We start from the raw sequence: 12,738 nt of genomic DNA, 5'->3' as shown, positions 1-12,738 counted from the left end.
TGTACTTCCTGTATTGATTTGTTGTTAAGAAAAAAAATGAAGTTTTTTTTTTTTTTTAATGGCTCGCCCTTACACTCGTTCATCCCGCGAGGATTGTGTTTTCAGCCACCGGTAGCTACAGTAAATTGTGATGGCATGTATATAATTATTAATATATGCTTACTGTGTGATAGCTAGCAAATCAATTAGCCAAATAACGTTAGCCTGCCTAGCTGGAACTTCTGAAGCGGTTCCAGTGGTCTAAGGCACTGCATCTCAGTGCTTGAGGCATCACCACAGACACCCTGGTTCGATTCCAGGCTGTATCACAAACAGTGGTGAATGGGAGTCCCATATTGCGGCTTACAATTGGCCCAGCATTTTCGTGGTTTGGCCGGTGTAGGTCGTCATTGTAAATAAGAATTAGTTCTCAACTGACTTGCCTAGTTAAACAAAGGTTAAATGAATACAAGTATTGGGGCTTCCCTATATACTGAGGATGGAGCTATTTGGAAGAGGGGAAGGAATATCTCTCATGTGACCAAATCTATTCAACAAGCTATGATGGATGTTGAAAGATGGTTCAGTTTTAAAATGTCAGCGGTGAAATCTTGCTGTATGTTCTTCTCGAAGAAGAAAGTTGCTGATAATATACCGTTGTTTCTGTATGGACAGCTTATGGGGAGGGTTTTTAAGTACAAATATTTAGGTCTATGGTTCAATGAGCGATATACATGGGAAGAGCATGTCATACATTTTGAAACAAAGTGTAAGAAGGTGGTGAATCTTATGCGTTCGGTGTATGGTTATGAGTAGGGTGCAAACAATCGTTGATGGATATTTTATAGAGCTCCGATCAGGACGACAATTGATTACTGGTGTATAGTTTATGAAACAGCAGCGAAGACTTGGCTTCAGAGGCTGGACAGAATCCAGTACATAGTTTTATATATGTTTTTAAGGATACGTAATTGGAAATGCTTGCAGATGAGAGTGGTTTGAGGTTGGCCCTTCTGTGGTGATAGAGAATGTTCCTCCATGGTTACTCCCAGATCCTGTTGTTGATCCAACCTTGGTAGAGAAAAGGAAAGATTGGTCAGAAGTCAGTGATATAGTGAAACTGATTGACAAGTACATTGGTAGAAGATTTTATGCATTTTTTTGCACTTTTCACAGATGGATCCAAGGACCCAGATAGTGGGTCGCTCAGGAGCGGGTGTTTACGTTCCTGAATTTGATGTGCAGATATGTTGAAGACTAATAGACAAATTGTCAGCATACTCAGTTGAACTGTTGGCGATAGTAGTTGCCCTCTAGTGGGTGGAGGGCATACAACTTGTCAGAATTATGGTGGGCTCAGATTTCCTGTCTGTATTGAATTGTTTATCATCTGGAAAATATAACAGGAGTGGCCTACTATTGGAAGTAATAAGATTATTATGCAGAATTGAGAGACTGGGTGTGGTAGTGAGATTCTGCTGTGTCCCAGCTCTTTCGGGTGTGGAAGAGAATGAAATTGTAGACCAGTTAGCCAAAAGTGCTTTAAAACAAGATATAATTGATACTAATGTTCCACTGGTTAGAGGTGAGGCGAAATGTAAGATTAGAGCCATTTTGATAGATGTGTGGCAGAAGTGATGGGACTCTGAGCCCAAGAGCCGGCATTTACAGAATATGCCCTCCAAAGAAAGGTCGGTGGACCAAGATTCATAAGTCTGATTAGGAAGGAAGAGGAGGTGTTTGCTCCAGGACATTGCACTCGTCATTACAGCTGGTTGGCAAGCATGTGAATGGTTTGTCTCAGGAGTGTATGGTCATGAAATAGTGGAGCATGTGTTATATTGTTGTAAGTATGTTGACGAGAGGGAAAGATTGAAGTGTAGGGTCATTGAGGTTGGTGGGGTTTGGAAGGAATTTTGGTGATTGGGAAGGGTCTATTGGAAGTCCGTAGGGCTCTTTTTTATTTTATCAGAAGTACTGAGTTAGGTAAGAGGATTTAGACTTGTGGCGCTAATGTTGTAAACCGTGATTGACTACACACTCCAGCACAGTAGGTGGCGGCAAACGTTTGTTTGCAGACCGCTATTATATAATATAAGAAGAATCACAGGAGTTGTGGAAGCGCGCTTCTGAAAGTTTGTATTGTTACTAAATAAATTGGCATCAGACCATACGAGCAGGAGGTTCATCATGCCTGTCACCTGTGCAGTAAACGGCTGCACCAACAAGTTTATCAAAGGGTCTGAAATAAGATTTTACAGGTAAGGAGTAAAGGACTTCAAACTATCGTTAGCAAACTCTTTCTTCAAATGTTGTTAGCCAGCTAACTAGATAGTCGCTGTTGAGTCTAGTTAGCAAGCTAGCTAAATTAGGTGTGTTTATACGTGCGAGAGGGAATGCATGTATGCATGTGTCAGCTGCGCTTGCTTGTGTTAAGCAGTGTTTCTTGTCCTGTTGTTCTTAGGTTCCCCATCAGTGTAAACCTCAGCTTGCCAACCATTGGGTACAAAGTTTGGGGATGAAAAACTTCATCCCTACACCTAACACTTGCCTCTGCTCAGAGCATTTTAACCCAGATTGTTTCCGAGACTACAATGGCAAACAGTTTCTTAGGGAAGATGCAGTGCCCACCATTTTCAGTGCTGATTCATCGAAGGTGGTTTCATAGTTGCTCCATCGATTTTTGCCTACTGTCTTTTATTTTTTATTTTTTATTCAACTAGACTATAAGATGCACGTTAAAAACATTGCAGCCTGAATTACGAAAAAGGGGGATAATGACCAAAGACACAAATGCGGCTAATCGCTTCGGGGCACCATCAGGGAGAGGGCTAAGGCGCTGGAGAAGAGCAAGGCCAAAGAGAAACGACAGAGTACCCGGGATACTGGCAAGGTGCGTCTCATGTTTTCTCAGCTCGCGTACATTTCATACTTTACTTTTTTGGGTAAATCACCCCTAAATGATGTTTAAATTAATGTTAGTGTAAATCCTGTTGCTGCATATAGGGAGTTTGCGATTTTTTGCACAGTTAAGTGCTGTTTTTCAGGGGCTTTTTTCACATGCACAAGAGCATACTTCGCCCTGTCATCAACATTCACTCAGTTCTTTTTTTTGTTTTTGCAGGGAAGAGGTGATGGCAGAAGACAACGAGGAGGAGTCTCCTCAAACACTGACCGGTAAGAGTGGACACTCTGTAAATGGTGCAAGACACAGAATTTAGTTACTTGCAGGAGGCAGGTCAGAGAAAACGGACAGGGCTGTCATACATTCCCGTTTTTGTGTATTTGCAGACAGACTATAGGGGCGAAGAGCAAAGTGTATGACAGCAAAGGGCGCCTGCTCTCCTGCGGCAAGGACATGTGACTGCCTGGACGCGGACTGCATGGGCTGCTTCTACCCCTGCCCCGAGTGCAGCTCTCGCAGGTGTGGCGTGGAGTGCCGCTGTGACCGCAAGTGGCTCTACGAGCAGGTTGAGGCGGGGGCGAGATCATCCGCAACAAGTACGCTGGCTAGTCTCCCCCACACTTAGACCTTCAATTATGACTGTTGTTGAGATCAATAATATATATATATTTTTTCTTTTCTTTTTCTGTAGAGCGAGAATAAGAAATGGTCTGAAGTTGCCAAAAGAGAAACTTGATTTGATTATGTATCAAGAGTAAATGAATAAGAAATAATACTCCCACAATGGTTTCAACCAGGTGTTATAGACACTGCATATGTAGTTTAATTCCTGTACAGAGGTTCAATTCAAGAAAGTGTATGCACATACACTTCACCGGTGCCTCGCTACATGAACTCATGCAAGGGGGAAAAAAGGTATATGACAGAGATTTGTTTTGACCTTTTTCGAAAGTATGCATGCGTGAGGAATTTTCTATGTTTCGTTTTCTGACATTCTGCATTATGGTTTTTGCAATTTTCCACTTGTTTTGATTAGTGATTTACATATTTGTTTTGTGCCCACAGCTGTCAATTACATTGGTCTTAAATCATTATTAAAATGTTTAGAATAATTATCGGTGATGTGACTGGTGGCTTCTTCAGTATTGTATGTGTGGTTTTGCATCAATTTCTTCAAATGTCCACGAGGTGTTAAGCGGCTAAAACTAGTGTGCTGCTTTACCACAGATGAGCTCCAATAAAGGGTGTTTTGTGCAATTTCTAAATTATTTTCTGTGACATATTAGGTCTATTTATGGGTAGTGATAAATGACCCATAGTCACAGTGGTGTAAAAATACTGGGAAGTACTGCTTTAGTTTTATTTTGTTCTGTACTTTACTATATCTTGACTACTTTTACTTCACTACATTGCTAAATAAAATCATGTACTTTTTACTCTATACATTTTCCTTGACACCCAAAAGTACTTGTTACTTTTTGAATGTGTAACAGGAAAGAAAATGGTCTAATTCACACATTTATCAAGAGAACATCCCTACTGCCTCTGATATGGCGGACTCACTAAGCACATGCTTCGTTTGTAAATTATATCTTAGTGTTGGACTGTGCCCCTGGGTATCAATAAATTAAAAAAGAACACGCGGCTCTGGTTTGTTTAATAAAATTGTCTTATTTATACTGTTACTTGATACTTAAGTGTATTGTAGCAATTACATTTACTTTTGATACTTGAGTATTTAAAAGCAAATACTTTGACTTAAGTGTTTTATTGTGTGAGCACATCAATTATGGCAACAGTATCATAAATTAGTCCAACTGTTGCTTTACATAGGGTGTTGGAGCAGCCACAGTTAAACTCTACAGTATTACGCTTCTAGTGGGTTAACTACACAGCTGGGTGTTGCCATGCTTATGAGATCATAGTTGGAGTTGTCTGTCTTGCATTTGATGCAGTCAGCTTTTGGCAACAGGTATGATGTAGGGGATGGCCCCAGATGGACAGCCTTTCAGGTCGACCTTGTAGGACCACTCCTTGAAGTTACACACCCCCTGGGAGCGTGGCAAATATTTGCTCTGATAGTTCAGATCCTGTCAATGACTGCATTCATACCAGTAAGTTGAAACACTGGCCTGGTCCCAGATCTGTTGTGATATATAGTCAACTAATGGCATGGCAATAACCATAGGACTTGGCAAGACAGCTCAAACCGGTCTGCAATTCGGTTAATGAATTTTTTTAATTTTTATTGCATGATTCATTGTGCTACTCTTCTGCTGCCATTGTGAGCTACACAGAACACAAATATAAACGCAACTTGTAAGGTGTTGGTTTCATGAGCTGAAATAAAACAAATCCAGAAATGTTCCATGCACACAAAAAGCTTATTTTGCTCTAATTTTAAGCACACTTTTTGTTTTGCATCCCTGTTAGTAAGCATTTCTCCTTTCCCGAGATAAATCCACCTGATCGGTGTGGCATTTCAAGAAGCTGATTAAATAGCATGATCATTACACAAGTGCACCTTGTGCTGGGGGTATTAAGGCCACTTTAAAATATGCAGTTTTGTCAACACAATGCCACAGATGTCTCAAGTTATGAGGGAGTGTGCAATTGGCATGCTGACTGCAGGATTGTTGCCAGAGAACTGAATGTTAATTTCTCTACCATAAGCCGCCTCCATCGTTTTAGAGAATTTGGCAGTACGTCTAACCGGCCTCACAACAGCAGACCATGTGTAACCATGCCAGCTCAGGATCTCCACATCCTGCTTCTTCACCTGCAGGATCATCTGTGGGGGTGGGAGGCAAAGGAGTATTTCAAATCAAATTTTACTGATCAAATACACGTGTTTAGCAGGTGTTATTGCGGGTGTAGTGAAATGCTTGTGCTCCTAGCTCCGACAGTGCAGTAATATCTAACAAGTGATATCTAACAGTTTCACAACAAACAGTTGAAGTTGGAAGTTAACATACATTTAGGTTGGAGTCATTAAAACTAGTTTTTCAACCACTCCACAAATTTCTTATAAACAAACTATAGTTTTTGCAAGTCAGGACATCTACGTTGTGCATGACACAAGTAATTTTTCCAACAATTGTTTACAGATTATTTTACTTATAATTCACTGTATCGCAATTCTAGTGGGTCAGAAATTAGCATACACTAAGTTGACTATGCCTTTGAAACAGCTTGGAAAATTCCAGAAAATTATGTCATGGCTTTAGAAGCTTCTGATAGGCTAATTGACATCATTTCAGTCAATTGGAGGTGTACCTACGGATGTATTTCAAGGCCTACCTTCAAACTCAGTGCCTTGTTGCTTGACATCATGGGAAAATCAAAAGAAATCAGCCAAGACCTCTGGAAAAAAAGGTATGAGGTAGGACAATTATGTGGATATATTGAATCAACCTCTCAAAACATCAGTCAGGAAGTTAAAGCTTGGTCGCAAATGGGTCTTCCAAATGGACAATGACCCCAAGCATACTTCTAAAGTTGTGGCAAAATGGCTTAAGGACAACAAGGTCAAGGTATTGGAGTAGCCATCACAAAGCCCTGACCTCAATCCTATTGAACATTTGTGGGCAGAACAGAAAAAGCATGTGCGAGAAAGGAGGCCTTACAAACCGGACTCCGTTACATCAGCTCTGTCAGCAGGAATTGGCCAAAATTCACCCAACTTATTGTGGGAAGCTTGTGGAAGGCTACCTGAAACGTTTGACCCAAGATAAACAATATAAAGGCAATGCTACCAAATACTAATTGAGTGTATGTAAACTTCTGACCCACTGGGAATGTGATGAAAGAAATAAAAGCTGAAATAAATAATTCTCTACTATTATTCTGCCATTTCACATTCTTAAAATTATGTGGTAATCCTAACTGACCTAAGAAAGGGAATTTTTAATAGGATTAAATGTCAGGAATTGTGAGAAACTGAGTTTAAATGTATTTGGCTAAGGTGTATGTAAACTTCTGACTTCAACTGTATACCCAAAATACACGTACATCTAATTAAGGAATGGATTAAGAATATACATACATATGTCAGAGCGGCATTGGACTAAGACACAGTGGCATAGTATAGAGTACAGTATATATACATATGAGATGGGTGATGCAATATTCCAAAACAATGAAAGTGACTAAGATACCGTGGAATAGCATAGAGTACAGTTTACACATATGACATGAGAAATGCAAGATACAGAGAAATTATTAAAGTGACCAGTGTTTAATTTCCTTAAAATGGCCATTGAATCCTAATCTATGTCTATAGGTAGCCGGTAGTGATTGCTGTTTAGCAGTCTGATGGCCTTGAGATCGAAGCTGTTTTTCAGTTTCTCGGTTCCAGCTTTGATGCACCTGTACTGACCTCGCCTTCTGGCTCGGGTGGTTGATGTCCTTGATGATATTTTTGGCCTTTCAAAAAGTGTGTGTTGTAGATGTCCAGGAGGGCGGGAATTTTGCCCCTGGTAGTGCGTTAAGCACCCTCTGGAGAGATTTGCGGTTGTGGGCGGTGCAGTTGCCGTACCAGCCTGTGGTACAGCCCGAGAGGATCCTCTCAATTGTGCATCTCTACAAGTTTGTGAGGGTTTTAGGTGTTAAGCCACATTTCTTTAGCCTCCTGAGGTTAAAGAGGCACTGTTGCGCCTTCTTCAACACACTGTCTGTGTGGGTGGACCATTTCAGTTTGTCAGTGATGTGTACGCTAAGGAACTTGAAGCTTTCCACCTTCTCCACGGCAGTCCCATCGATGTGGATGGGGGATGCTCCCTCTGCGGTTTCCTGAAGTCCACTATAATCTCCTTAGTTTTGTTGATGTTGAGTGAGAGGTTATTTTCCTGGCACCACACTCCCAGAGCCCTTACCTCCCCCCTGTAAGCTGTCTCATCGTTGTTGGTAATCAAGCCTACTACCGTTGTGTCATCTGCACACTTGATGATTGAGTTGGCGTGCTTGGCCACGCAGTCATGGGTGAACAGGGAGTACTGGAGGGGGCTGAGCATGCACCCTTGTGGAGCCCCGGTGTTGAGGATCAACGAAGAGGAGGTGTTGTTTCCTACCTTCACCACCTGGGGGTGACCCATCAGGAAGTCCAGGACCCAGTAGCACAGGGCGGGGTTCACGCCCAGGGCCTCAACCTTGATTATGTGCTTGGAGGGTACTATGGTGTTGAATTCTGAGCTATAGTCAAACAGAATTCTTACATAGGTATGCCTCTTGTCCAGATGGGACAGGGCAGTGTGGTGGCGATTTGCATCGTCTGTGGATCTTTTTGGGCGGTAAGTAAATTGAAGAGGGTCTAGGGTGGCAGGTAAGGTGAAGGTGATATGATACTTAAATAGTCTCTCAAAGCACTTCATGATGACAGAGGTGAGTGATATGGGGCGATAGTCATTTAGTTAAATTACCTTTGCTTTCTTAGCCACCATTGTCCCTATCTCGTAGCATGTGGGGACAACACACTGGGATAGGGAGAGATTTGAATATATCTGTGAACACACCAGCCAGCTGGTCTGCGCATGCTCTTAGGACACGGCTAGGGATACCATCTGGGCTGTCAGCCATGCGAGGGTTAACACTCTTTAATGTCTTACACGGAACCCAAACCTGCTGCGCGAGTGCGCCATCGTGCATAAATGTATTTTGTTCCCCCACTACCAAACGCGATCACGACACGCAGGTTAAAATATCAAAACAAACTCTGAACCAATTATATTAATTTGGGGACAGGTCGAAAAGCATTAAACATTTATGGCATTTAGCTAGCTAGCTGGCACTTGCTAGCTAATTTGTCCTATTTAGCTAGCTTGCTGTTGCTAGCTGATTTGTCCTGGGATACAAGCATTGAGTTGTTATTTTACCTGAAATGCACAAGGTCCTCTACTCCGCCAATTAATCCACACATAAAACGGTCAACCGAATCGTTTCTAGTAATTTCTCTTCCTTCCAGGCTTTTTCTTCTCTTTATATTGCGATTGGCAACTTTCATAAATTAGGTGCATTACCACCACTGACCTTGTTCGTCTTTCAGTCACCCACGTGGGTATAACCAATGAGGAGATGGGACGTGGGTACCTCCTTCTACAAACCAATGAGATGGGAGAGGCAGGATTTGCAGCGCGATCTGTGTCTATTTTAGCCCTTGGCAATGCAGACGCTCGTTGGCGCAATAACTGAATAACATGTCTAGATTTATTTTGCAAAACTCGAGTATTCGACGCGAGCAGTGTCGTCAGCCTGTAACTCACGTCGGCTGTGGAGAAGGAGAGCCCACAGTCCTTGGTAGCGGGCCGCATCGGTGGCACTGTATTATCCTCAAAGCGAGCAAAGGTGTTCAGCCTGTCCGGAAGCAAGACGTCGGTGTCCGCGACATGGCTGGTTTTCCTTTTATTATCCGTGATTCTCTGTAGACCCTGCCACAGTTGAACTGGGACTCAACTTTGTCCCTATACCGACGTTTAGCCTGCTTGATTACTTTCCAGAGTGAGTAACTACACTATTTGTATTCTTCTATATTCCCAGTCGTCTTGCCCTGGTTAAATGTAGTAGTTCGTGCTTTCAGCTTTGCGCGAATGCTCCCATCTATCCACGGCTCCCATCTATCCACAGTGAAGTTCTTCGAGGGCTGTCGTGGTATTCGCTTGGGGGGGGGGGGGGGTGTAGACCGCTATGGCTATTATTGACATAAATTATCTCAGGAGATAGTAAGGTCGGCATTTAATTGTGAGATATTCTAGGTCGGGTGAACAGAAGGACTTGAGTTCCTGTATGTTATCACAGTTACACCATAAGTTGTTAATCATAAAAGATATACCTCCACCCTTCTGCTTCCCGGAGAGATGTTTGTTCCTGTTGTCGTAATGTACTGAGAACCCAACTGGCTTTACAGAGTCAGACAGTATATCTTGAGAGAGCCATGTTTCCGTAAAGCGGAATATGTTACAATTCCTGGTGTCCCTCTGAAAAGCAACTCTCGCCTTGAGCTCATCAATTTTATTATCCAGTAAAATACTCGGGAGCGGTGGGTGGTGTGCACACTTCCTGAGTCGGACCAGAAGACCGCCTCTAGTACCTCTCCTTCGCCGGCGTTGTTTTGGGTCAGCCTCTGGAATAAATGTGATTGCTCTCGGGAGAGCCAACAAAGGATCCGCTCCAGAGAAGTCGTAATCCTGGTCGTGATGCTGGATGTTCTGTTGAGTTGCCGCTGCTCTAATATCCAATAGTTCTTCCCGGCTGTATGTAATGACACAAAACAATTCCTGAGCTAATAATGTTTTAAAAAAATTGTACATAAACAAACAAAATACTACAGAGTTGCTCAAGAGCTAGTCGCGATGCTGCCATCTCCGTCAGCGCCATTGTGTGACAGCATATTTCTGTTTGTTATAAGGCTCTTTTGTGAGGAAAATCTCATTCTGATTGGCTGGGTCTGGCTCCCCAGTGGGTGGGCCTATGCCCTGCCCAGGCATGTGAAATCCATAGATTAGGTTCCTATTGAATGTATTTCAATTGACTGATTTTCTCATATGAACTGTAACTCATATGAACTGTAAATGTTGCATGTTTATATTTTTGTTCAGTATTTACCAAACGGTGCTAGTGCAACATCAAATAGTATAATTAATGATTTAGCTCAATTAGCACATAGTCCTAGACAATTAAATTAAACAGCAGACACTGTAGCATGGCTGCACTACAATATATTACACAACAGCTCACATGCAACATAATATAATGAAAAATGTAATGAAAAACAATTGTAACCTTCTTTGATAAACAACAGTGTTGTGTTCATTAGGGCACTCAACAGAGATCTTTTTGTATCAGAAAATAAAAATATGTCCAGGTAGGCCCTCCCTGTTTCAGTCAGTCTTGTCCAGTTTGGTACCTAATAAACACACAACCCTAAATAAGTACTGTCTATCCCTATTTCGCTACCGTTGTTTCGCACAGGCCAGCGCAGATGGTGATGGTGATGTTTCCGTGACTCATGTTGTTTAGTCGGCTGCCACATCTGCAGTCTGTCCCCGCCCTCACTGGTGTCATCCACAGTGTTGCCATGATGACCAGCTGCAGCTTCCTTAAGTGGGTGCAGTACATAATGCTTCCACAATGTGGTTGGTTCAGAGTTCGTTTTGATATTTCAACCTGCATGTCCTGATCGCATCTGGTGTGGGTGGACAAAATCAACATGCGTGCAATGGTGCATGCGGATGTGCCCAAGCGGTCTGGTCAGCATGTTAGGTCACACTTTAAACAACGTTTATCTTATGAGGCCTTCAGACTCTCTTTATAAGGGCACACCAAATCATTAAGGAAATGTCATCCTATATGAAGGGTGGCATATAGGGTTATGTGTGCCACATTTGCCATAGCACCAGACAAACGTATTTCACCTGTTGTATCACTTCTATTATAACCTGAATATGATTATGGCCATAGTGGCAGGTTTCCTAAATTAGATTTTCTCAGACCACATAACATTCCCTCTTGGTCTCCCAAATGGACATCTAAAATGATGGCCTTTATCTACCATTTCAATCAGTGATTCACAACCGCTCGGGGGACATTGCTGTGGCTCTGTTAAAGATGTTTGTCAGAGATAATGCCATCAAAATCTGAGATATTCAGATGCGCAAAGAGAGATTCTAATCAAATCACATGAAGGATACAGACAAAGTCAGATGAGTCATTTTCTGTTTGGTCATGAGCCAAAACCAATAGTAGGTTTCGTTGGAAGCTACTTCACTCATTAAGAGAATAGATTATTCTACATCAACATAGCCCTCTTAGATGTTTGTGGCCAGGGTGAAGGGTGCAAAGAGTGACAGCTTAAGGCTATTGTCACTGTGCGGTGGACAAGATAAGATCATCTATAAAAAGTAATTTGATGTAAGTCAATGCAGGCGTCCAGGGGAGGGAAGAAGGGAGGAGAAATGTATCACCAAAATGATGTTGAATTAGATTACATGAAATGTTCAGATTAAATCGTTAATTAGTTATCAAATAATCTGTGCTACACGGAGTCTTTTGAAATGAGGAAAAATGTATTGTTGTTATTGTATTATTATATTATTGCATTATAAAATGCTACAGTTCCCAAGCAAATTAGAAGGTGAAAAGGGGAGACAATTAAGAGATTACATTTGTACAGTACATCTCAAAATCAAATCTCATGAAAGTCTTTCAACTTTTCAACAACAGTAACAATTTAACATTCACACAATATAAAACCATTAGAATTCAAATAAACATTACACTATCAATTTATCAATGGCAGTTGTCCTGTATTTTTCTTCTATTCAGTTTAGTCACATTGAAAAGATCACACTGCCTTGGAACCCTTCCAGATCAAGTTCTACCTCTCCACAAGTTATATCATCTATTTTGAGCATGACAAATACAAAAATTACAGTCAAACAGAAATATTCAGGGGTAACACGCATGCCATTCAGATATACACTAGTTTACACACACACGCTAAGGAATGAAATTTAGAGGCAGAGATAGTCAATGAAATCAGCAATGAACACAAGAGTCTGCAAAGTCAACATGCTCACCTGTTCTCCCTTTTGATTTAGTGACCAAGAAGGGTTGCCCCAGCTCTGTTATCCTCTGCACGTATAGATATTATCATAAGGGTATTGCTCCATATATGATTGCTTTAATCCGACAAGGACCTTTCTTATACCTTACACGGGGGTGGACTCAAATCTTTTAAGCTCTGTTGCCTTGGAATAGTGAGATTTGTCTTACCTGTCTGTCTAAGTGTAAATATAGTGGTTTAGCTCCTTTGGTACGTGGACAGGCTCAGGTCTGTAACTCAAGGTCAATTCACCCACACA

The 12,738-nt window shown here is 41.7% G+C and overlaps 2 pseudogenes; one reads left to right on the top strand and one right to left on the bottom strand.

Annotated features, from left to right (window-relative positions):
- The first annotated feature begins 29 nt into the window (after nucleotides 1–29).
- On the top strand, nucleotides 30–4,518 carry LOC110526180 (annotated as a pseudogene).
- A 174-nt stretch (nucleotides 4,519–4,692) lies between these two features.
- LOC110525039 lies at nucleotides 4,693–10,993 on the bottom strand (annotated as a pseudogene).
- Between the last annotated feature and the right edge of the window lie 1,745 nt (nucleotides 10,994–12,738).

The sequence above is a fragment of the Oncorhynchus mykiss genome, chromosome 6 (assembly GCF_013265735.2).
Source record: "Oncorhynchus mykiss isolate Arlee chromosome 6, USDA_OmykA_1.1, whole genome shotgun sequence".
Lineage (NCBI taxonomy): Eukaryota > Metazoa > Chordata > Actinopteri > Salmoniformes > Salmonidae > Oncorhynchus > Oncorhynchus mykiss.
This window is presented reverse-complemented; position numbering and strand designations above follow the sequence as displayed.